Source organism: Triticum urartu, chromosome 1, assembly GCF_003073215.2.
Source record: "Triticum urartu cultivar G1812 chromosome 1, Tu2.1, whole genome shotgun sequence".
Taxonomy (NCBI): domain Eukaryota; kingdom Viridiplantae; phylum Streptophyta; class Magnoliopsida; order Poales; family Poaceae; genus Triticum; species Triticum urartu.
Window position 1 is genome coordinate 33,090,672 of NC_053022.1, and position 25,854 is coordinate 33,116,525.

The 25,854-nt window shown below is 44.3% G+C and overlaps 1 pseudogene; it reads left to right on the top strand.

The window, feature by feature from the left end:
- The first annotated feature begins 243 nt into the window (after positions 1–243).
- On the top strand, positions 244–965 carry LOC125532654 (annotated as a pseudogene).
- The last annotated feature ends 24,889 nt before the right edge of the window (positions 966–25,854 follow it).

Sequence of the window (25,854 nt, forward strand, 5' to 3'; positions counted from 1 at the left end):
TCGGCTGATTTGAAGGTCCTGAAGCTTGTCCGGATGACAGACAGGTCGATCGCAAGTCTGCCCGGATCCGTGATCCAACAGACGAGGCAATAGATTGATATTCCATCGCATGCCGACTTCGATCCCGCAATGGACTGTTAGGCGCACGCCGATCGCTTGTCTATATATTACCCTGGAGCGGGGAATAGAGGAAGCATATCGTTCCAGTCGAACGCAGGGCTAAGGTTCCCATCCGTGGCGCACATGGAGATGGAGACCCCCGCCCCACCGCTCCCGCCGGTTCGCTACTACATGCTGGACGAGCACGACGACGAAGAGGAACAATGGCTATCCCGTCCGGCGTCTCCGGGCGGCGAGCCTCCTGGGCCATGCCTGGGCGCCGGGTAGCTCCCGCCGCCGATGTCCCCTCGCACATGGAAGGCAGCAGCTGTGGCGTCCCTGCAGCCGGAACCGCCGCAAGACCAAGAAGAAGATCCGGAGTCGGAACCGTATCCATACGACGAGCGGACGCTGTACGCACCACGGCTCGACCCGGCGGCGCGGCGGCAGCTCCAGACGAGCCTAGCCGGCAACAAGGTCAAGCTCGAGCTGACCAGGGCCACGAGATACGTCAGTCTTCTGAACAACCAAGGCTCGTACCACCATGTCAACTTCTTCACCAGGGCCATGGACGAGGAAGAACGCTTCTTCTTCGCCGAGTTGCATGATCAGAACAGGCGTGGCCCTGGCGGAGCCAGGATACGAACTCCTACTTGCCTGTGCTCGCTGGACGAAGAAGGAGACGGTCAGGTTGGTGGTCTCGCCGCGACTGGTTTGCCGAAGCTCAGCCGTGGCTCGTGCCCGTGGATTACTGCCTCGCGTGTGACGATGAGATGAAGCATCCCAAGGATGGCGCGTCATACCAAGCCGGTCACCTGTACACACTGCACCAGCCAAGGCAGGGGAAACCGCGCGTGCTAATTTAGATTAACTAGCAAAAGAGCCTGTGCGTTGCAACGGGAAAAAGCACCACACCTCTCTACACTAATAATCATGACTCTCGAATAGGTTCACGTCCTTTATTTCAACCTGGCATCCCATATGTGTTGTCATTTATCTTCCTTTCCAGCATCACTCATGGTGGCCACGGTGTGCACACGTCCACTATGTGCTTGAATTTGTTCAATCCAAACGGCATGTCTCTCATCATAATATGAGAAATATGTTTTTTCTTGCAAGATTTGCCGACGCGTGCATGCGTGGTTATCATTGGTTTCTTTCGTGTTTAATCTGGTTTGTTGAGGTGTTCATTTGCAATTAGGATCAGCATCGGAACGAAGGAAAAACGGATTATGCGCTATTGATTAAGGTTGCACCCTGCATAGCATTTCAAAAATGGTTAACAGGTAAAATAACACCATGTTTAGATTCTACACATTTTTCTAATCAAATTTCATATATAGCATATTAAAATTGGAGTTAGAGTTTAACAGAATGGATATTTTTTAAAGGATTTATTTTACAAGATGGACTATGGGCTGATTAACCACAATATCAGGATGTTTCTCTTTAATTCCATCACTGTGTATTGCAGGTTAATTATTGGAATGGTCAGAGGATATTTCATAGTAAGGAAAAAAGGCTGATCAAAAGAAAACTTGATGATTGTCTAACTTGCTGGAATTTTGTCTATTTTGGGCCTAGCCCAATAGCAGTTTCAGAAATTCCTAATAAATCCTGGAGGCCCCCGCAGCCCATTCGTGCAAGGCAAGAGGTGGAACAAAAGTTTAGTCCCACATTGCTAGTTTAGAGGGAGTTGGACCTCTTTATAAGGGAGGTTTTTTCCCCACATGTATGAGCATGAGAACAAGAGGGACATCCACGCGCGCTCCTCCTCCGCCGCCCGCCTCGCCACGCCACGCCACGCCACGCCACGCCTCGCCTCGCCTCGTCACGACGCGCCTCTTCGTACGCTGCCTGTTCGCTTTGTCTCCCTTCGTTGCTTCACCTCCCGCCGCAGCCTCTTCGCGTTCTTCTCCGGAACCGCACCTTTTGAGTCCTGTACGGGAGAAGGGTGATAAGGTTTTTAGGGAGCGCTCCGCGCGACTACTGGCTTCTTCATCACGGACTCCGATGACTACTTCCCCGACGTCCACGACCTCCTCGACGACATGGCAGGCGAGGACACCGACCCCAAGTCCAGCGCTTCTGATGCTGCTGTCCCGTACGTGTTCTTCTCCTTTCTGTTAGAGGTCCTGCTGCAGTTCCTTGTGCTAGTATTTTCCCTACATATGTTAGACTCTACTTCATATATGCAACTTGTTATACTGGCTGCTCTAGATATGTTCAGTTACAGTTCATATATGAATATGTTGTTTACCTTCTCTATGTCAAATCGCATGGCTTGTTTTCTCACTATTATATTAGTCATGCTTTATCTAATATTTCTGCTAATAAAATCATTTGGTAAATTGCTCATATTTCCAACAATCCAAAAACCTTATTATAGGCAATTTACTCCAAGTGATTTTCCTGCTTCCATGAGACCTTCTATGTTTGAGGGTATCCACTATAAGAGGTGGCGCGTGAGAGCAGTCTTATGGTTTCAAACCATGAGTTGCTATGATGCCACTCTCGGCAAACCTGAAGGGGAGCTTGATGCTCAACAGGCACAAGCCTATTAGAAAATGGTTACTCTGTTTAAGGCTGCTCTCTTGAGTGTTCTTGGTGAGAACATAGTTGATGCTTATGTGTTAATTGATAATGGAAAAGATATGTGGGATGCACTCGAGGCCAAGTTTGGGGTCTCGGATGCTGGCACTGAGCTGTACATCATGGAGCAATTCTATGATTACAGGATGACTGAAGAGCGCTCCGTGGTTGAGCAAGCTCATGAGATACAGTCATTTGCTAGAGAACTTGATGAGCACTTCGGTTGTATGCTACCGGACAAGTTTGTTGCCGGAGGTATCATCACTAAGCTTCCTCCTTCATGGAGGAACTTTGCTACCTTGCTGAAGCATAAGAGGCATGAGTTTTCCGCACCGGATCTCATTGGCACTCTTGATGTGGAAGAAAAGGCGAGAGCAAAGGACACACGTGCTCGAGATATTGAGGGAGGATCTAGTGCCAATGTAGTACAGAAGCAGAACTTCCAGCCCCACAAGTTCAAGAACAAGGGCAAGTTTGATGGTAAAGCAAAGTTTGATGGGAAGAATAAGGTTGTCCAGCACAAGAACTTCAAGAAGAAGAATGACAAGAAGAAAGGTGTCTGTCATGTGTGTGGGGATCCTGATCATTGGGCTCCTGGTTGCCCTAATCGCTATGACAAGCGTCATCCTGGGAAAGGCGGCAAGACCGCTAATGTTGTCATTGGAGACATTGATATGAAGGATGTTGGGTATGGTATATTTCCCACTATTCTTTCAGTATGTCATTCTCCTGATTGGTTGATTGACACGGGTGGTAATGTGCATGTATGCGGTGATATTTCCATGTTTTCGTCTTATCAGACCGCAGGGACTTCAACCGTGCTGATGGGCAACGGTTCAAGTGCTTCTGTTCGTGGTGTTGGCACGATCAATCTGAAGTTTACTTCGGGTAAGATCGTGTGGCTGAAGAACGTGCATTATGTCCCCTCCGTCAATAAAAATCTTGTTAGCGGATCACTTCTGTGTAGAGATGGCTACAAGCTTGTCTTTGAGTCGAATAAATTTGTAATATCCAAGTATGGAACCTTTATTGGTAAAGGCTATGAGTCAGGAGGCCTGTTTCGTTTATCCTTATCAGACGTTTGCAATAAAGTTGTTAATCATATTTGCAACAATAGTGAATCAAATGTGTGGCAGTCACGTCTTTGTCATGTTAACTTTGGTTGCATGTCGTGACTAGCGAAGTTGAACTTAATCCCTAATTTCACCACTGTCAAGGGATCCAAGTGTCAAGTGTGTGTGTAAGCTAAACACTGCGGAAACAAGAAATCTTGCACCACTAGAACTCATACATTCAGATCTTTGTGAAATGAATGGCATTTTGACAAAAGGTGGAAAGAAATATTTCATGACGTTAATTGACGACTCCACTAGATACTGCCGTGTGTATCTTCTGAAATCTAAGGATGAGGCTTTGAACTTTTTCAAGATCTATAATGCTGAAGTGGAAAACCAACTTGATCGAAAAATCAAGAGGCTTAGGTCTGACCGTGGTGGAGAGTATTTTTCCAACGAATTTGATGCTTTTTGTGCGGAACATGGTATAATCCATGAGAGGACGCCTCCCTACTCACCTCAGTCAAATGGGGTGGCCGAAAGAAAGAACCATACTCTAACAGATTTGGTTAATGCCATGTTAGACACATCGGGTCTCTCCAAGGCATGGTGGGGCGAGGCGATATTGACGGCATGTCATGTCCTAAACCGAGTTCCCATAAAGAACAAAGAGATAACTCCATTCGAGGAATGGGAGAAGAAAAGGTTAAAACTCTCTTATCTACGAACATGGGGTTGTTTGGCGAAAGTCAATGTTCCAATTCCAAAGAAGCGAAAGCTTGGACCAAAGACTATGGATTGTGTTTTCCTGGGATATGCTTTTCATAGCATTGGATATAGATTCTTGGTTGTAAAATCTGAGGTACCTGACATGCATGCCAGTACGATCATGGAGTCGAATGATGCGACTTTCTTTGAAGATATCTTTCCCATGAAGGATATGGCTACCTCATCTAATCAGGAGATGCCTAGTTCATCAAATCAGGAACCAGTTAAAATTACCAAACCTGCCATTTCGATAGAACACTTTGAAAGTCCTGTGGAGGAAAACAATGAAGTTCCTACTAGGAGCAAGAGACAGAGGACTACAAAGTCCTTTGGTGATGATTTTGTTGTGTATCTCATAGATGACACTCCCAATTCTATTTCAGAGGCTTATGCATCTGAAGATGCTGACTATTGGAAGGAAGCGGTTCGTAGCGAGATGGATTCCATCTTAGCGAATGAAACTTGGGAGATAACTGATCTTCCTTATGGGTGCAAACCTATAGGATGCAAATGGGTATTCAAGAAGAAGCTTAGGCCTGATGGTACTATTGAAAAGTACAAGGCTCGGCTCGTGGCTAAGGGTTATACCCAAAAGGAAGGTGAATACTTCTTTGATACTTACTCACCTGTGGCTCGACTGACCACTATTCGAGTTCTACTTTCACTAGCTGCATCACATGGTCTTCTCGTTCATCAAATGGATGTTAAGACTGCTTTCCTAAATGGAGAGTTGGACGAGGAAATTTATATGGAACAACCAGATGGGTTTGTACTAGATGGCCAGGAAGGAAGAGTGTGCAAGTTGCTGAAGTCTTTGTATGGACTCAAGCAAGCACCCAAACAGTGGCATGAGAAGTTTGAAAGAACTTTAACAGCTGCAGACTTTGTTGTAAACGAAGCTGAAAATGTGTGTACTATCGCCATGGTGGGGGCGAGGGAGTTATCCTTTGATTGTATTTTGATGACATACTGATTTTCGGAACAAATCTGAATGTTATTAAGGAGGTCAATTTTTTTTCCTGTCTCGTTGTTTTGAGATGAAGGATTTAGGAGTGGCTGATGTCATTCTGAACATCAAGTTGTTGAGAGACGATGATGGTGGGATTAAATTACTTCAATCTCACTATGTGGAAAAGATCTTGAGTCGTTTTGGCTACAGTGACTGCAAGCCCTCTCCAACACCATATGATGCTAGTGTGTTGCTTTGAAAGAATCGAAGAATTGCTAGAGACAATTGAATTATTCTCAGATTATTGGCTCGCTTATGTACTTAGCCAGTGCTACAAGACCTGACATCTCTTTTGCTGTTAGCAAACTGAGTCAGGATATGTGCATTGGAAAGCTCTAGAGAGAGTTTTGCGTTATTTGAAAGGCACTGCAAATTATGGAATTCATTACACCGGGCGCCCAAAGGTGCTTGAAGGGTATAGTAACTCAAACTGGATCTCAGATGCTGATAAGATAAAGGCCACGAGCGGATATGTATTCACTCATGGAGGTGGCGCTGTTTCTTGGAAGTCTTGCAAGCAGACCATCTTAACGAGGCCAAAAATGGAAGCAGAACTCACAGCACTAGATACAGCTACGGTCGAAGCAGATTGGCTTCGTTGGCTCTTGAATGACTTGCCGGTTGTTGAGAAACCTGTACCGGGTGTCCTTATGAACTGCGACAATCAAACTGTGATCACGAAAGTGAGCAGCTCAAAGGACAACATGAAGTCATCAAGACACGTTCAGAGAAGGTTAAAATCTGTCAGGAAAATGAGAAACTCCGGAGTTATTGCATTGGATTATATCCAAACGTCTAAGAATCTGGCAGATCCTTTTACTAAGGGTCTATCACGTAATGTGATAGATAATGCATCGAGGGAGATGGGTATGAGACCCACAATATGAGTTGTTCTCGGTGGTAACCTATTCTTTGTGATCGGAGATCCCGTGAATTAGATGTGGAACACAAGTTGTTGGTCAACTGAGACGAGAGTATCCTTACTATCAACAATACCACTCCATGAAGATGCAATACTCTCCTAATCTGCATGGCAAGTTGATGTATATCTTAATGTGTTCTAAGTGGCTTATTGAAGCAGAGATGTCGTCCTGCAGAACATCTTTTGAAAAACACACCTATATGAGTCTGATTGTTAAATGTCGCAATCTATGAGAGTAGGGTTCTCTCTAGTAAACTCATGAAAGGTCTCGGAGTATGACGCATAAGCTCCACCCGCGGGGAAGACCCACGGTAGCCACGTATCGGTCAAGGCTTTATGTGAAGCTAGATTCGCAGAAAACTTGCAGTTCAAGGCCCAGTCCACTGTTCAAGTTGCTTACTAGTGTAGCATAGAGTTCTAGGTGGAAGTTCAACTTAATAGTCTCCACTACAGTACCGGTATATAAAACAGTGTTTTGGAACCAAAGGCAAATTTTGTGTGCCTCTGGGATCTGGTGGGGGATTGCTGGAATTTTGTCTATTTTGGGCCTAGCCCAATAGCAGTTTCAGAAATTCCTAATAAATCCTAGAGGCCCACGCAGCCCATTCGTGCAAGGCAAGAGATGGAACAAAAGTTTAGTATCACATTACTAGTTTAGAGGGAGTTGGACCTCTTTATAAGGGAGGTTCTTTCCCCACATGTATGAGCATGAGAACAAGAGGGACATCCACACGCAATCCTCCTCCACCGCCCACCTCACCACGCCACGCCTCGTCACGACGCGGGTTGCGGGAACGAGCCGATGTCTAAATTTTTGCCACGCACGACGGGTATACGAAAGGTCAGGTGGGAGTTGAAACGTTTTCTGTAGTGGACACTGAATTCGAACGGCGCGCCTCTTCGGCCGCTGCCTGTTCGCTTCGTCTCCCTTCGTTGCTTCACCTCCCTCCGCAGCCTCTTCACGTCCTTCTCATGTGCCTATATAAGAGAGGTCACTCCTCTCCAGAGAGACACAACAGAAGCTCCTCTTCCTCTCACCACAAAGTTCCGATCACTGCGCTGCTGCTACGTTCTTCCCCATCACGTCTTGCGGCGTGCATCGCAGATCGGGACAGTAGGCCTCCGGAACAGCACCTTTTGAGTCATGTACGTAAGAAGGGTGATAAGATTTTTGGGGAGCGCTCCGCGCGACTACTGGCTTCTTCATAACGGACTCCGACGTAGGCCTCCGGAACAGCACCTTTTGAGTCATGTACGTAAGAAGGGTGATAAGATTTTTGGGGAGCGCTCCGCGCGACTACTGGCTTCTTCATAACGGACTCCTCCCGTACGTGTTCTTCTCCTTTCTGTTAGAGGTCCTGCTGCAGTTCCTTGTTCTAGTATTTTCCCAACATATGTTAGACTCTATTTCATATATGCAACTTGTTATACTGGCTGCTCTAGATATGTTCAGTTACAGTTCATATATGAATATGTTGTTTACCTTCTCTTTGTCAAATCACATGTCTTGTTTTCTCACTATTATATTAGTCATGCTTTATCTAATATTTCTGCTAATAAAATTATTTGATAAATTGCTTATATTTCCAACACAACTATCATCAAAAGTTTTATAATGGTAGTGCCATACCAGAACCATCTGTGTATGCATAGTCGGATAAGTTTTTACTTCTCCAACTTAGAAATACTCATACATACTCGTACCTAAGGAAATTGTATACCAAGTAAACTTGCTACACTCAGAGAAATACTGTGTAAATTATTGGCTTTTACCAACAGGTATGCAGCAAAGAGCTCAATGCAAGAGGTCGCATGCGGCCCGATCAGGAAACACATAAACAGAAAAGGAACGATTAATGACTCAGGTATGGATCAACTGATTAGAGAAGTTGCACATGGATACTAAGTTTACCGTGGTAAACGGCCAAATACTAATACTATTATTTCAGGATTTTCGGCGATGTGCATTTAGTGGGAGCAGACGTTTCCGTCGACAATGAGGTGCCTACAGTGACTTCGTAAATTTCAAGAGGATATGCCGCCTCAGTCTTCCAGAGGTGCGCATAGAGGTAAGGTGTGCGTGTGTACGTTCATATGGGTAAGTGTATACGCGTGTATATGAGCGTTTGCGTCTGTACTGTGTTAAAAAAAGCATTGTATTTCTAGTTTATTTTTTCTAAAGTAACCTTTTTATTGACCGGCTACTGATCAAGTTCTAGGGCTCATTCGGTTTGAAGGAAATTAAAACGTAGGAATTAGGAGTAGTATAGGAATATGATAGGATGGCACTTGCCATCCTAAGGAATTGACTTGCCTCGTTCCTACGTGTAAAATGAGCTTTGAGTGGATGTGTAGTTTCCTCTAAAAACACGGGAAATGAGTAGTGTTCCTACGAAATTCCTGCACGCATTTCCTACAAACCGAATGCATACATAGGAAATTTTCCTCTGAAATCCTTATTTCTATGTTTTTCCTACGAAAATCCTCCAAACCGAATGAGGCCCTAGTTGGCAGCAAGCTACCTAGTGGCCAAAATAATCTATAGTAAATAGGTATCCGTAGACATAAGAAGTTCTGGAAATAATAAATTGTATGAATAGATCAAAATACACATGTCAAACGTAGCTCTCTGCATGTTCCATGAGAGTAAGGATATTGCATTTGTTTCTTTTAGTAAATAAATAGCAAGTTCCGCCTGTATGTAACCCACATCTATATCCTAGTGAAGCTGCTTCCACCTAATCACTAAAAAGAAAATACAACAAGAAAAGGAGAAGCAAAAAAAAAAAGATTGAACGTGCAGATTTGGATTACTTAATATCCTTGGAATGCTGGTTGCATGCGACGGCGACCGGGACCCCGTTCTCATCCTTGAGATTGCCCAACAGCTGCATGGTGTGTGCATGAAATCCTTGCGCGCTACGTGCCATGTTGTGCAACCCCTTCACGACGACAACGGCGGGGACTGGACGGTAGGTTTTCCTGGCCGTTGTCTGGGGCTCCGGGCCAGTCACCTCCATACCAAGACGGACCTCTTCTTGGCCCGTGATCTGAATCCCATTGAGAGCGACCGATACGCGCCGGCCGCCGTCCTTTAACACGGTGTTTCACCGCCTCAGCACGCCAATCTGAGTCCGTCGAGAGCGATGACCAACACGCGCCGTCTGCCGTCGCTCAATATGGCGTTTCAGCGCCTCGGCGTGGCGGGCCCGTCCAGTTTGAGCGCATGTCCTTGGAGAACCGCCGCCTGTGCCGGTCGTCGGCGAAGGAGGAAATTGAACTTCGGCTGGTGGGGCGCCGTAGCAATTGAAGGGATCTGCGTAGTCACGCGCCCAGGCCTCCATGCTGCTCCGGCGAAATTGATGGTGTTTTGGCGATCTAGGTGGAACTTGCAGTCGATCGAAGATTTCGTTTAATGGACGTGTTATAGCGATGTCCACTCAGCCGTCCATGGCGCTCCAGCGAAGTAGACGGACGCCAGATTGGAACTCGCGGTCGATCGAGGGGTCCTTGGATGCGAGGGATGCGTCCGTGGCACGAGCCGAGCTGGCATGATGCGAGAGATTGGATTAAAAAAGGAAGGAGATCAGCAAAGCGGGTCCTGACGATGAACCCACGGAATCAATCTGTGCTTTATTATTAAAGAAAGATTATTTTCATATATACTTCTTGTAGTAATGGCGATGATCAAACTCACTGAGACAATGTCATGCTGCTTTTCTTCTTTCTCTCTATAAGCGCCCACAATAAGACGTCCTGTCCTACCTGGACAAGGAACTGCACCGATCAGGTTTTGTGTAGCTAGCTCTTATATATGTAATATATCCACGTTCATAAAAAAACAAGTTTAGACATTGACACAAAAACATACTCCAGTATCAGTTTACCAAAACTCACCACATCGTGGTTGTTGCCTTGGCCGACGTAGTTGGCAGCGATGTTGAGGTCAACGACCGTGCACGACGATCCTGGAGACCCGACAGCACCGCACATGCACCGCCACACATGCGCAACATGTATGATAGCCAATCAGTGTTACGGTGTTAAACTATTAGTAACCGTTTGTTCTACATGGCCATAAATGGTGACAACCCGTGTTGTGTTGCCCTACCTAGAACACTTAAACCGACCGCCTCAGCCCCACCGAATCGTCTCCCGCCCTTCCCGTTGCCTGATCAACAACACCTACGCGTCAACGGTGTATCCTCATCGGCATCCCATGTTGTTGGTGCCCGTGCGTGCTCGTGCTTACTCAATTATGTTGTGATTATTAATTGAACTGTGGATGGTGGATTCCTGCACAAGTTTGGGATGCCTAAACAGGCCTTGAAGCATCTCCAGTCGTCCCCCCCCCCCCCCCCCCCCCCCCCCCCCCCCCCCCCCCCCTCCCCAGGAGGCATTTTTTTCGCCTCCTGGGAGGCTGCCGGCAAAAACTTCAGCCTGGGGGTGGAATTTTTTCCACTCTTGCGCCCCCAGGAGCACGGCGGCGAGGCGACCCAGCGATGGAGGTGCCCGTCGAAGAAGAGAGCCGGGCAGGATCGGCGCGCGGCGGACGAGAGCCGGGCGGGGGCGGCACGCGGCGGACCGGCAGGGACATGAGTGGACGAGCGACTCCTCCCAGCCCCAGCTCTGCCGCCGGCGGGAAAGCGGCTCCTCCCGGACCGCTGCCAGTGCCCGGCTGCGGACGACGCGACCGGAGATGCTGCATGAGCCGCTGCAGCGCGAGGAGGCGGCGCGGAGCCGCGCGTTCTGGCGGCGCACGGCGAGCTCGTGTCGCGCCACAACGTGCCACTTGGCGGCCAGCTCGCGCTTCTCCACGCAGAAGCGAGCCACCGTCCCGCGGAGCTCCTCCAGGCGCCACGTGCTCCACCTCCGCCTGGCCGCCGCGGGCTCCACCTCCGCCCTGGCCTTGCCCGCTTCGGCCATGGCCCAGCCTCACCAGCTCCGGCCAGCGCCCGCCCCGGCCTCGCCAGCCCCGGTCTTGCCAGCTCTGGCCATGCCCGTCCCGGCCACGCACGGCGAGCTCCGGGCTCGCCAGCCCCAGTCTCGCCAGCTCCGGCCAAAGATGCCACGCACTGCGAGTACATGGAGAGTAGAAGTCGTCGGGGAGAGAGGGAGTGTGGGCGTGGAGAAGAGGGAGTGTGCTGCATGTGGGTGGGCCTGAAGAAGAGAAAGGAAGTTGGGACACTGACTAGTGGACCATTTGTATGTAAAAGTTAGTGCCAGCGTCCCCAGCTGCCCCTCGGGTTGTTGGGTTCCGCCTGAGATTGCCGGTTGTATTTTTGGGCAAATCCGGCGCAAAACAAGCCCTTGGGGGTATGGTTGGGAGCTTTTTTTATTGCCGGCGCCTAAAAAGTGGCCTGGGGGAGGGGCGTCTTGGGGGCCCTAGTGGAGATGCTCTTAGATTTCATCTCCCAAATTAGTAGGACATCACATCAACAACTCCCACCGCCCATCAAATGTTTGGCACACAATTTTTTATGGAGATCACAGACTCCTGCACAAGTTCGTTCTATCTAAATAGGGCTTAAATTTCATCTTCAAAATGAGAAGGATATCACAACAAAAACTTATACTCCCACCACCCCTTAATATTTCACGCATTCTTTTTACAAAGATCACGGGCAGCAGAAAGAGAAATTTTGGACGAAGATGTCCCTGCTCGGTGTAATTGCACTAGTGCAATCTTGCCAAATTTGCGGGAAAGTGGGTCGTTTATGGCCAGGGAAGGGAACACTGTGAGATGTGAGGATAGAGAACGCACCAGATGTAACGGTTAGACCATTAACCACCTCTTCCCATAGATTGATAGATAGCCTGGAATTCACTCTCCACCCCTATTGTGAGGGGCAAGATAAGATGTTGAATTCCTTTGTGAGCCTTGGGCTACCTAACTCGGGACTAAATCATTTGAAATTGATGCCACCTATTTTAGGTCGGAGATGTTCTATAAATCTTTTGGGTCAAGTTCTATAGAATGTTACAAAAAAGTTCTATAGAATGTTTTTATGAAATACATCATTTCAAATGGACAATAAATGACTTGAGATTAATCATATGTATTAGGAATACAAATAACAAATGAATCTCGCAAATTTGGGAGTGCAAAATATAGTATTGCCACAAAAGACATGAAAACTATATGAATAGTCGCTCAAATAGAACAAAAAAACTGTCTCAATCCCACGCGCATGAGTTTTAAAAAGAGGGTGGAGCCGATATTCAAATTCAAGTGGAATTGGGATATAGGAGGCTAATCCAAATAAATTTTGGTGGCACCATTCCTTTGATCCAAATGGCGTTCATAGGAAAGGAAACCATAAGGATTAGAATCATAGAAAGAACCTCCAAACGATACAAAGAGAAGTTTAAGCTTATTTCAGCTTCGTATGTGTGCATGTCAATATTGTGTCCCATAACTAAGGTAGATGCATTGTTAGGGTTATCGATACGATCTGCCTCTCTCGACCATCCATTGAAAAACCAGGCTGCTTGGAGAGCAGAGGATGGGGATCATTAATGGACTAATCAATCAATTAAACCATCTATTTTCAAGTAGTATGGTGTTTTTTATGATTGATGTGAACCAAATTCGTTAAGGTATGCTAACAAATAAATCTCATGAGTAATCTTTTTGGGACTATTGCCTGCAAGTAACTAAATATGTGCATGCACGGAGCCCATCCATGGGCCGCACACCTAGAAAGCATATGAACAGTGCTACATCACCATATCATGCGATGCACCACGAACAGTGCTACATCACCAAATCATGGGATGCACCACGAGGATGGTGATAGGAACCACATATAGTTCAGATACGTGCCTGTTATTCAACTACCTTATTAATTTGGATCTCCCTGACATGCCAGCCCTACAAGGAATCAAGAAACAGACAATGAACTGTGCAGCGCCCACCACCAAGGCCACATGGTGCCATGGTTTTCGAAACCGTTCGGTCCCCACGCCCTTGTGTCGGTCAGCTAGAACGCAACCCAGTAGTATTGCCACTTGCCATGACAATTAGCTACCAAATACATCTTCAAGAGAAAGCAGAGCAAGAAACTGTATGTATGCCGTACTAGCATTAAGATTGCAATAGGGGATGGATGTTAACGAACATACTAACTCGATCATCGACAACAATGCAATTACTAGCACACCATATTACGTCCTTCCAGTTTCTGATGATACCAAAGTTACGAACCACCATTGGTGGTACTACAGAACAGGATATTACTTACTGCTACTATGAAACAGAATATCACTTACTACAACTTAAAATAAGAAAACCAACTGACAAGTCATCACTTGTTGCTTACAACGAGTCTGTTGATGCGATTCATACATACCAACTCTTACTCTATGTGACCAATTAATCCATGGATTATGTAGCTCACAATGGAAGCAACGAATTGAATGTGAATTGTGATCGGTGAATTCACTTTGCTTGCTTACTGTTGGGCGACGATGCTTGGTGAGTTGAGAGACTCAGTGATCATCCGGCACTCGGTAGGACTCCGCGTTGATCTCCGATAACCGCGCGCCGGGAAGTAGCACCTGGGGACAAGAACATTTACAGAGTTACAAATGGGCCCCTGTTGAGGAGTGATAGGAGCTCGAATATAAGGGGAGTGAGGGAGGGATCTGAGGAGGAACGGATCTTACGTTGAGCCGATTCTGCACTACGGGTGGGCGGTGGCGAGGGCGGCTGCGCGGCAGCGCGCCGGTGAGGGCGTATATGTCTTCCTCGATCTCTTCCGCGGAGAGTGTCACGGAGAACCGTGGCCTGTCGAGCGCATCGGCGCGGACCGAACGTCGCTTGCGCTCGGACGCCTGTGGTAGCGCGCTCATGGCTACCACTTCTGCTTGGGACGACATAGCAGGGCGGCGGCGCGTATGAGCCTTCAACGGCCGTGAAGAAACCGCCTCAGCGACATTAGGGGACTCGTGTTCCGCAGGCTTGCCAACGCCCGGTGCTGCGGTCACTTCATCGAGGCCAAGCTGTAGCCTCTGGTTGACCTCGTCAAGATCCTGCGAGGAGGTGCCCATGGTCGGGGCGACTGCTTCGCCGACACGGTTGACGGGAGTGGACCGCAGCAATCCTTGGCTCCCACACGTCTTGAGTGTCGACGGGAGCGACGACGGCGTGCCATGGTGGACACCTAATGAAGCCGTCACAGCCTCTGCAGGAGTGCCCCTCCCATCCCCAACGCCACCTTCGATCGCGGGATCTGACAAGGGAGGCTCGGTCGGTGGCTCCACCGAATTCACCATGGCCGCGCGTAAAGTCGCACCGTCAACCAGCGCTTCTGCAGCCGCTCCAGATCTGGCAGCGGCGGCGGCAAAAGGGGTATGGCGTGGATGTGGTGAGGAGGATTGAAGGGCGAGATAGGACAAGGAGGAGGGTGGTTTTGTCTGCAACGATGGAACTATGGGCGAAAGGCGAAATAGGTGGAAGCATCGCTGGTGAATAAGTAAACCGGGGGCGGGGGTGGGGGAGGGCGGGACATGTGCATGCGCGATTTCAGCGGGGGTTACAATGGGGTTTCGCTTCTGCTTTATGGCTTGTTTGCCTTTTTCACGGAACAATGTCTGGACTGTTGTCTGTAGACACTCCATTTCTCCACAAATTTCTGCTTTCATTCCATTGTATGGATCACCATTTTTTAAATTAATATCTAGGTATACCTTTCTACTTAGGGAAAATTGCATATAATGCAATGCTCATCTATACATTTACTTTCATGTTGAATGGTCCCTCATTAAACATATAAAATCCTTAAAATCTTCCTTCGACAATGAACCTAAGTTTTAGTGACTAATAACACGAGTTACAGTCAAATTGACGATCTAAAAACAATGTGTGTCATACAAACTTGGAGAGAGATATTACCCATGTTCATAGACACGAAAATTTGTGTCGATTTGGCTATTGAAAGTTTTTAAATAATTCGTATCCTAAGGTAAACATTTTTTTCACAAAATGAGTTTTTCATATATTTTTGTGTTTCTTTACTAACTTTTTGGCACTTCTTTTTACAAACATACTATTTCCTTCCTTTACCCATTAGAGGGCACATAAGAATCACAAGTTTCCAAAAAATGTGCATGGTTAACTATCATTAACCGACAATCTAGATTTAGAATGTTTATTAAGATACATTACAATTACCGTTGATTAGACCGTCTATGGAGCCCTCACCATCTCCATGTTTATTAAGATTCATTGTATCTGAGGCATGCACCACAGTATATAAGATATAGTGATTTAAAGTTCATGCCATATATAGGGGATGATACCATTTAATAAATGTGCTTAGTTACTTCTCATTAACTTGATACTAGATTTCATCCTCATTTAGCAATAAGGGTTTTCAAAACAATTGGGGGGGGGGGGGGGGGGGGGGGGGGGGGGGGAGTGGAGGAGATTTCGCGGTTCCCTTCCCTCCACCCAATTCCCTCAATTGTACGGCCATCCCCAAACCTATCACATCCCAAATCCCCCTTCTATGAAAAAAATGGTGGTAGACAGGGTTTGTTGTAAGGTCAAAGTCATATTCATCTATCATCAGAAAATAAAAATTTATTTTTTGCTCAATGGTTGTGCAAATAATAGTGCTACACTTCAAAATCAACTTTTACATCAAAGATGTTTCAAATATAAGTCAATAATTGTTACAATGTAATTAGTTGCAATAAAAGTACGACAACATTATGCAGAATAAAAATAAAAAACACATCATATAGTTAGCTGAAAGTATCATGGTGCAAAATACGAAGAAATTTGTTATTGTATAAACACAGACCCATGCAATAGTACAAATGAAAGTAAAAAATGTCGATCCGCAAATGGCATGTGGTTCATCACAAAGAAAAATTACCTATCCGACATCAGATCTGAGTTATTGTTCACTGACTATATCTTAGACCATGAACATGTCATTCCCTTTCTTCGTGCACTCATTTACTAGATAGTCAGGAACCTTCTTTTGAAATCTACTAAAGGCATAAAAATATGCAGCGCGCGATGCCGTTTTGTCCAGGGTGTTGAATCTTGTTTACCGCGCGCATGATTTTAACGCAGCTGCTGGAGCGCTAGTTTTGATCGCGCGAGCTATGTACCTATTTTTTTCAGCACGCGGCTTGTCCAACGCGTCTGTTGAAAATGCTCTAACGTAGTTGAAGGCACAACGTTGCACGGCTAGTTAGCACTGCTAGTTGCAAGCAGTGTGCAAAGCAAAGAGTCGACCGGTTTTTGCTGTGTTGGTATACTCTCTATGTAGGGAGGTGGCACCGGGAGACCATGGGGTTTCAAAGGTTAAACTAAGAAGAGGGGTCTAGAACTGTATTTACGAAATTCTGAGCTAATATTTGGGTATACAAACACATTTAACTTTTAATACTACCTCCGTTTCAGGATCCTCGTTTTGGCTTTGGGGAGCATATGCCCGACGCCGAATGTGGCAATAGGAGCCACCGGAAGCGCGAGCATTGGACCTGGCGGAGGAGGGGTGAGGCAAGGGGTGGCAGTAGAGGTTGGAGAAGCGACGACATGGCGAAGAGAAACCAACACTCGGATGCGACGGCAGTCGACACATCGACAAGCTAGGACTCGGATACTCCTTGGCTGATTTGAAGGTCCTGATCGAAGCATGTCTGCATGACAATCGATCACAAGTCTGCCCGAATGAGTGATCCAATAGACTAGGCGACGGATTGATATTCGATCGCGTGCAGACTTGGATCGGCAACGGATTGGTTTGGTTGGCGGCGGCGCACACGCACAAAAAGCGTGTCGCTTGGCTATATTAACCTGGAGAGGGGAGCATCTTTCCAGTCGAACGCAAGGCCAAGAAGTTCCCATCCGTGTCTGATGTCTACTACACAACTTTCTTCTTGTAGACGTTGTTGGGCCTCCAAGTGCAGAGATTTGTAGGACAGTAGCAAATTTCCCTCAAGTGGATGACCTAAGGTTTATCAATTCGTGGGGGGTGTAGGATGAAGATGGTCTCTCTCAAGCAACCCTGCAACCAAATAACAAAGAGTCTCTTGTGTCCCCAACACACCCAATAAAATGGTAAATTGTATAGGTGCACTAGTTCGGCGAAGAGATGGTGATACAAGTGGTATATGGATGGTAGATAAAGGTTTTTGTAATCTAAAAATATAAAAACAGCAAGGTAACTAATGATAAAAGTGAGCACAAACGTTATTGCAATGCGTTGAAACAAGGCCTAGGGTTCATACTTTCACTAGTGCAAGTTCTCTCAACAATAATAACATAATTGGATCACATAACTATCCCTCAACATGCAACAAAGAGTCACTCCAAAGTCACTAATAGCGGAGAACAAGCAAAGAGATTATGGTAGGGTACGAAACCACCTCAAAGTTATTCTTTCTGATCGATCTATTCAAGAGTCCGTAGTAAAATAACATGAAGCTATTCTTTCCATTCAATCTATCCTAGAGTTCGTACTAGAATAACAACTTAAGACACAAATCAATCAAAACCCTAATATCACCTAGATACTCCAATGTCACCTCAAGTATCCGTGGGTATGATTATACGATATGCATCACACAATCTTAGATTCATCTATTCAAACCAACACAAAGTACTTCAAAGAGTGCCCCACAGTTTCTACCCGAGAGTCAAGACGAAAACGTGTGCCAACCCCTATGCATAGGTTCATGGGCGGAACCCGCAAGTTGATCACCAAAACATACATCAAGTGAATCAATAGAATAACCCATTGTCAGCACGGTTATCCCACGCAAGACATACATCAAGTGTTCTCAAATCCTTAAAGACTCAGTCTGATAAGATAACTTCAAAGGGAAAACTCAATCCAGTACAAGAGAGTAGAGGAGGAGAAACATCATAAAATCCAACTATAATAGCAAAGCTCACGATACATCAAGATCGTACCACCTCAAGAACACGAGAGAAAGAGAGAGAGAGAGAGAGAGAGAGAGAGAGAGAGAGAGAGAAAGAGAGAGAGAGAGAGATCAAACACATAGCTACTGGTACATACCCTCAGCCCCGAGGGAGAACTACTCCCTCCTCGTCATGGAGAGCACCGGGATGATGAAGATGGCCACCGGAGAGGGATTTCCCCCTCCGACAGGGTGCCAGAACGGGTCTAAATTGGTTTTCGGTGGCTACGGAGGTTTCTGGTGGCGGAACTCCCGATCTATTCTGCTCCCCGAAGTTTTTAGGGTATATGGGTATATATGGGAGGAAGAAATACGTCGGTGGACCTCCGGGTTGTCCACAAGGCAGGGGGTCGCGCCCAGGGGGTGGGCGCGCCCCCCACTCTCGTGGGCAGCCCGGGACTCTCCTGGTCCAACTCCGATACTCCGTGGGCTTCTTCTGGTCCAAAAATAAGTTCCGTGAAGTTTCAGGTCAATTGGACTCCATTTGATTTTCCTTATCTGCGATACTCTAAAACAAGGAAAAACAGAAACTGGCACTGGGCTCTAGGTTAATAGGTTAGTCCCAAAAATCATATAAAATGGCATATAAATGCATATAAAACATCCAAGGTTGATAATATAATAGCATGGAACAAACAAAAATTATAGATACGTTGGAGACGTATCAGCATCCCCAAGCTTAATTCCTGTTCGTCCTCGAGTAAGTAAATGATAAAAACAGAATTTTTGATGTGGAATGCTACCTAACATATTTATCCATGTAGTTCTCTTTATTGTGGCAAGAATATTCAGATCCATAAGATTCAAGACAAAAGTTTAATATTGACGTAAAAATAATAATACTTCAAGCATACTAACCAAGTAATCATGTCTTCTCAAAATAACATCGCCAAAGAAAGCTATCCCTACAAAATCATATAGTCTGGCTATGCTCTATCTTCACCACACAAAATATTTAAATCATGCACAACCCCGATGGCAAGCCAAGCAATTGTTTCATACTTTTGATGTTCTCAAACGTTTTCAATCTTCACGTAATACATGAGCGTGCGCCATGGACATAGCACTATAGGTGGAATAGAATGATGGTTTTGGAGAAGACAAAAAGGAGAAGATAGTCTCACATCAACTAGGCGTATCAACGGGCTATGGAGATGCCCATCAATAGATATCAATGTGAGTGAGTAGGGATTGTCATGCAACGGATGCACTAGAGCTATAAATGTATGAAAGCTCAACAAAAGAAACTAGTGGGTGTGCATCCAACTCGCTTGCTCATGAAGACCTAGGGCATTTTGAGGAAGCCCATCATTGGAATATACAAGCCAAGTTCTATAATGAAAGATTCCCACTAGTATATGAAAATGACAACATAGGAGACTCTCTATGATGAAGATCATGGTGCTACTTTGAAGCACAAGTGTGGTAAAAGGATAGTAGCATTGCCCCTTCTCTCTTTTTCTCTCATTTATTTTATTTTATTTTATTTTATTTGGGCCTTTTCTCTTTTTATGGCCTCTTTTTTTTCTTTTTCTTTTATTTTTCGTCTGGAGTCTCATCCCGACTTATGGTGGAATCATAGTCTCCATCATCCTTTCCTCACTGGGACAATGCTCTAATAATGATGATCATCACACTTTTATTTACTTACAACTCGATAATTAGAATAAAATATGACTATATGAATGCCTCCGGTGGTGTACCAGGATGTGCAATGACTCAAGAGTGACATGTATGGAAGAATTATGAACGGTGGCTTTGCCACAAATACGATGTCAACTACATGATCAAGCAAAGCAATATGACAATGATGAAGCATGTCATAATAACGTAATGGTGGAAAATTGCATGGCAATATATCTCGGAATGGCTATGGAAATGCCATAATAGGTAGGTATGGTGGTTGTTTTGAGGAAGATATATGGTGCGTTTATGGTACCGGCGAAAGTTGAGCGGTACTAGAGAAGCTAGCAATGGTGGAAGGGTGGGAGTGCGTATAATACATGGACTCAACATTAGTCATAAAGAACTCACATACTTATTGCAAAAATCTATTGGTTATCGAAACAAAGTACTACGCACATGCTCCTAGGGGGATAGATTGGTAGGAAAAGACCATCGCTCGTCCCCAACCGCCACTCATAAGGAAGACAATCAATAAATAAATCATGCTCCGACTTCATCACATAACGGTTCACCATACGTGCATGCTACGGGAATCACAAACTTTAACACAAGTATCTCTCAAATTCACAACTACTCACTAGCATGACTCTAATATTACCATCCTCATATATCAAAACAATCATCAAGTATCAAACTTCTCATAGTATTCAATGCACTTTATATGAATGTTTTTATTATATCCCTCTTGGATGCCCATCATATTAGGACTAAATTTATAACCAAAGCAAATTACCATGCTGTTTAGGACTCTAAAAATAATATAAGTGAAGCATGAGAGATCAATTATTTCTGTAGTATAAATCCACCATCGTGCTCTAAAAGATATAAGTGAAACACTAGGGCAAATGACAAACTACTCCGAAAGATGTAAGTGAAGATCAATGAGTAGTCGAATAATTATGCAACTATGTGAAGACTGTCTAACATTTAATAATTTCAGATCTTGATACTTTATTCAAACAGCAAGCAAAACAAAATAGAATAAATTGACGCTCCAAGCAAAACACATATCATGTGGTGAATAAAATATAGCTCCAAGTAAAGTTACCGATGAACGAAGACGAAAGAGGGGATGTCTTCCGGGGCATCCCCAAGCAGAGGCTTTTGGTTGTCCTTGAATATTACCTTGGGGTGCCTTGGGCATCCCCAAGCTTAGGCTCTTGCCACTGCTTATTGCATAGTCCATCGAATCTTTACCCAAAACTTGAAAACTTCACAACACAAAACTTAACAGAAAACTCATAAGCTCCATTAGTATAAGAAAATAAATCACCACTTAGGTACTTTTGTGAACTCATTCTAAATTCATATTGGTGTAATATCTATTGTATTCCAACTTCTCTATGGTTCATACCCTCCGATACTACTCATAGATTCATCAAAATAAGAAAACAACACATAGAAAACAGAATGTGTCAAAAACAGAACAGTCTGTAGTAATATGTAGGATTCGAATACTTCTGTAACTCAAAAAATCCTGAGAAATTAGGAAGTCCTAGAAAATTTGTTTATTAATCTACTGCAAGTGGAATTGGTATTTTATCGCTCTCTGGTAAGAAATGAAAATTATTCCCGTGAGCGCATACTTTTTGTTTCTTTAAAACAAGGTCAAATAACAATCACCCAAAAAGGTCCTAAAAGCTTTACTTGGCACAAACACTAATTAAAACATAAAACCACATCTAAACAGATGCTAGATGAATTATTTATTACTAAACAGGAACAAAAAGCAAGGAACAAAAATAAAATTGGGTTGCCTCCCAACAAGCGCTAACGTTTAACTCCCCTAGCTAGGCATGATGATTTCAATGATGCTCACATAAAAGATAAGAATTGAAACATAAAGAGAGCATCATGAAGAATATGACTAGAAGATTTAATTCTAACCCACTTCCTATGCATAGGGATTTTGTGAGCAAACAACTTATGTGAACAAGAATCAACTTGCATAGGAAGGTAAAGCAAGCAACACTTCAAGATTTTCAACATGTAGAGAGGAAACTTGATATTATTGCAACTCCTACAAGCATATATTCCTCCCTCATAATAATTTTCAGTAGCATCATGAATGAAATCAACAATATAACCATCACATAAAGCATTCTTTTCATGATCTACAAGCATAGAAATTTTATTACTCTCCACATAAGCAAAATTCTTCTCATTCGGAATAGTGGGAGTATCATAAGAAACTCGAATACTATAAATTGTTTCCATATTAAAATAATAATGTTCAGAAAAGGGGTAATCATAATCATGACAAGTTTCATAAATATAATCATCACTACTTTTTATAGCATACGTGTTATCACAATAATCATCATAAGTAGCAACTTTGTTCTCATCATAATCAATTGAAACCTCTTCCAAGATAGTGGATACATCACTAAATAAAGTCATGACCTCTCCAAATCCACTTTCATAAATATTATAAGATTCAACATCCTCCAAAATAGTGGGATCATTAATTCCTAAAGTTGACACTCTTCCAAACCCACTTTCATCAATATAATCATCATAAGTAGGAGGCATGCTATCATCATTATAAATTTGCATATCGAAACTTGAGAGACTAAAAATATCATCCTCATTAAACATAGCTTCCCCAAGCTTGGGGCTAACATTAGTTGCAGCAAATATATTCTCAAAAACATCATCTTCATCAAACATAGCATCCCCAAGCTTGGCCCTTTTCATATCATAAGCATAATCGCTCCCATCATTAATAGTATGGATAGCACCAATAGTATATCAATTATCATCATCACAAGGAGTAATAGGAGCAACATCATTTGGGAGAGATACCTTTTTAGCTCTGCTTCTCCGTTTTTTCTTTTTTCTCTTCACATCATGTGTGGGTTTAATCCTCTTTTTGGAGCTCCTTATCAATGAGATTGGTTGAATAGAAGGCTCCTCCTTGTTACCTGATTCATCATAAGAAATAATAGGAGAATATTGAGAAGTCTCTTCCCTTTCATTAGTATTCTCTTCATCCTCTATTTGTTTTCTTTTCTTTATATAATTGGCAATATAAGGATTTTCAATGCAATTCACCGCATAATACATATAAATTTCTTCTAGATCAAAATTAAGAACTCTATAAAGGGCAAATTATGGAATAACCTTAGTTATACGTTTCATTTCTTCATAACCCAAGAGCAAACTAAGTTCATTATGATGCAAGAGAAATCAAGTCATCACAATTTTTGGACACGATACGATCATGAAACAATTTGCATTGGGTACTGAAATGATCACGTTCAATGCAAAGTTCACAGGTACGGCTAAGAAAATTTAAATTTTCAGCACAAATATCTAGCCTTTCTTGCAACAATTTAGTTTCTAAATGCTTATGCCTCTTGCAATATCTATCTTCCCTATTTGGTGTGTACTTGCAAACCCAATGCACACCACAAAACTTAACATGTCTATAGGAGGCATTTTCATCATAACTAGTGGAATCATCATTAGTACTATGGATGATCAAAGAGTTCATACTAACAACATTGCAATCATACTCATCAATCAAAGATTTAGTGCCAAACATTTTATAGACTTATTCTTCTAGCACTTGAGCACAATTTTCCTTTTCATCATACTTACGAAAGATATTGAAAAGATGAACCGTATGAGGCAAACTCAATTCCATTTTTTTGTAGTTTTCTTTTATAAACTAAACTAGTGATAAAACAAGAAACTAAAAGATTTGATTGCAAGATCTAAAGATATACCTTCAAGCACTCACCTCCCCGGCAACGGCGCCAGAAAATAGCTTGATGTCTACTACACAACCTTCTTCTTGTAGACGTTGTTGGGCCTCTAAGTGCAGAGGTTTGTAGGACAGTAGAAAATTTCCCTCAAGTGGATGACCTAAGGTTGATCAATTCGTGGGAGGCGTAGGATGAAGATGGTTTCTCTCAAGCAACCCTGCAACCAAATAACAAAGAGTCTCTTGTGTCCCCAACACACCCAATACAATGGTAAATTGTATAGGTGCACTAGTTCGGCGAAGAGATGGTGATACAAATGGTAGATGGATGGTAGATAAAGGTTTTTGTAATCTGAAAATATAAAAACAGCAAGGTAACTAATGATAAAAGTGAGCACAAACGTTATTGCAGTGCGTTGAAACAAGGCCTAGGGTTCATACTTTCACTAGTGCAAGTTCTCTCAACAATAATAACATAATTGGATCACATAACTATCCCTCAACATGCAACAAAGAGTCACTCCAAAGTCACTAATAGCGGAGAACAAGCAAAGAGATTATGGTAGGGTACGAAACCACCTCAAAGTTATTCTTTCTGATCGATCTATTCAAGAGTTTGTAGTAAAATAACATGAAGCTATTCTTTCCATTCAATCTATCCTAGAGTTCGTACTAGAATAACACCTTAAGATACAAATCAATCAAAACCCTAATGTCACCTAGATAATCCAATGTCACCTCAAGTATCCGCGGGTATGATTATACGATATGCATCACACAATCTCAGATTCATCTATTCAAAACAACACAAAGTACTTCAAAGAGTGCCCCAAAGTTTCTACCGGAGAGTCAAGACGAAAACGTGTGCCAACCCCTATGCATAGGTTCATGGGCGGAACCCGCAAGTTGAGGACCAAAACATACATCAAGTGAATCAATAGAATAACCCATTGTCACAACGGTTATCCCACGCAAGACATACATCAAGTGTTCTCAAATCCTTAAAGACTCAATCCGATAAGATAACTTCAAAGGGAAAACTCAATCCATTACAAGAGAGTAGAGGGGGAGAAACATTATAAGATCCAACTATAATAGCAAAGATCGCAATACATCAAGATCGTACCACCTCAAGAAGACGAGAGAGAGAGAGAGAGATCAAACACATAGCTACTGGTACATACCCTCAGCCCCGAGGGAGAACTACTCCCTCTTCGTCATGGAGAGCACCGGGATGATGAAGATGGCCACCGGAGAGGGATTTCCCCCTCCGGCAGGGTGCCGAAACGGGTCTAGATTGGTTTTCGGTGGCTACGGAGGCTTCTGGCGACGGAACTCCCGATCTATTCTGCTCCCCGAAGTTTTTAGGGTATATGGGTATATATGGGAGGAAGATGTACGTCAGTGGAACTTCGGGCTGTCCACGAGGCAGGGGGGCGCGCCCAAGGGGTTGGGCGCGCCCCCCACCCTCGTGGGCAGCCCGGGGCTCTCCTGGTCCAACTCCGATACTCTGTGGGCTTCTTCTGGTCCAAAAATAAGTTCCGTAAAGTTTCAAGTCAACTAGACTCCGTTTGATTTTCCTTTTCTGCGATTCTCTAAAACAAGGAAAAAACAGAAACTGGCACTGGGCTCTAGGTTAATAGGTTAGTCCCAAAAATCATGTAAAATAGCATATAAATGCATATAAAACATCCAAGGTTGGTAATATAATAGCATGGAACAATAAAAAATTATAGATACGTTGGAGACGTATCAGTGTCCCATGCACATGGAGATGGAGGCCCCGTCGTCAAGGTCGAGCAGGCGTGTTGCCCCCACCCCACTCCTTCCCCCGGTTCGCTACTACATGCTGGACGAGCGCTACGAGGAAGGGGAAAAATGGCTCTCCCGTCTGACGTGTCTGGGCGACGAGCCTCCTGGGCCATGCCTGGGCGTCGGGTGGCTCCCGCCGCCGATGTCCCTGTCGGTGTCAAAACCGGCGGATCTCGGGTAGGGGGTCCCGAACTGTGCATCTACGGTTGATGGTAACAGGAGATGGGAGACACAATGTTTACCCGGGTTCGGGCCCTCT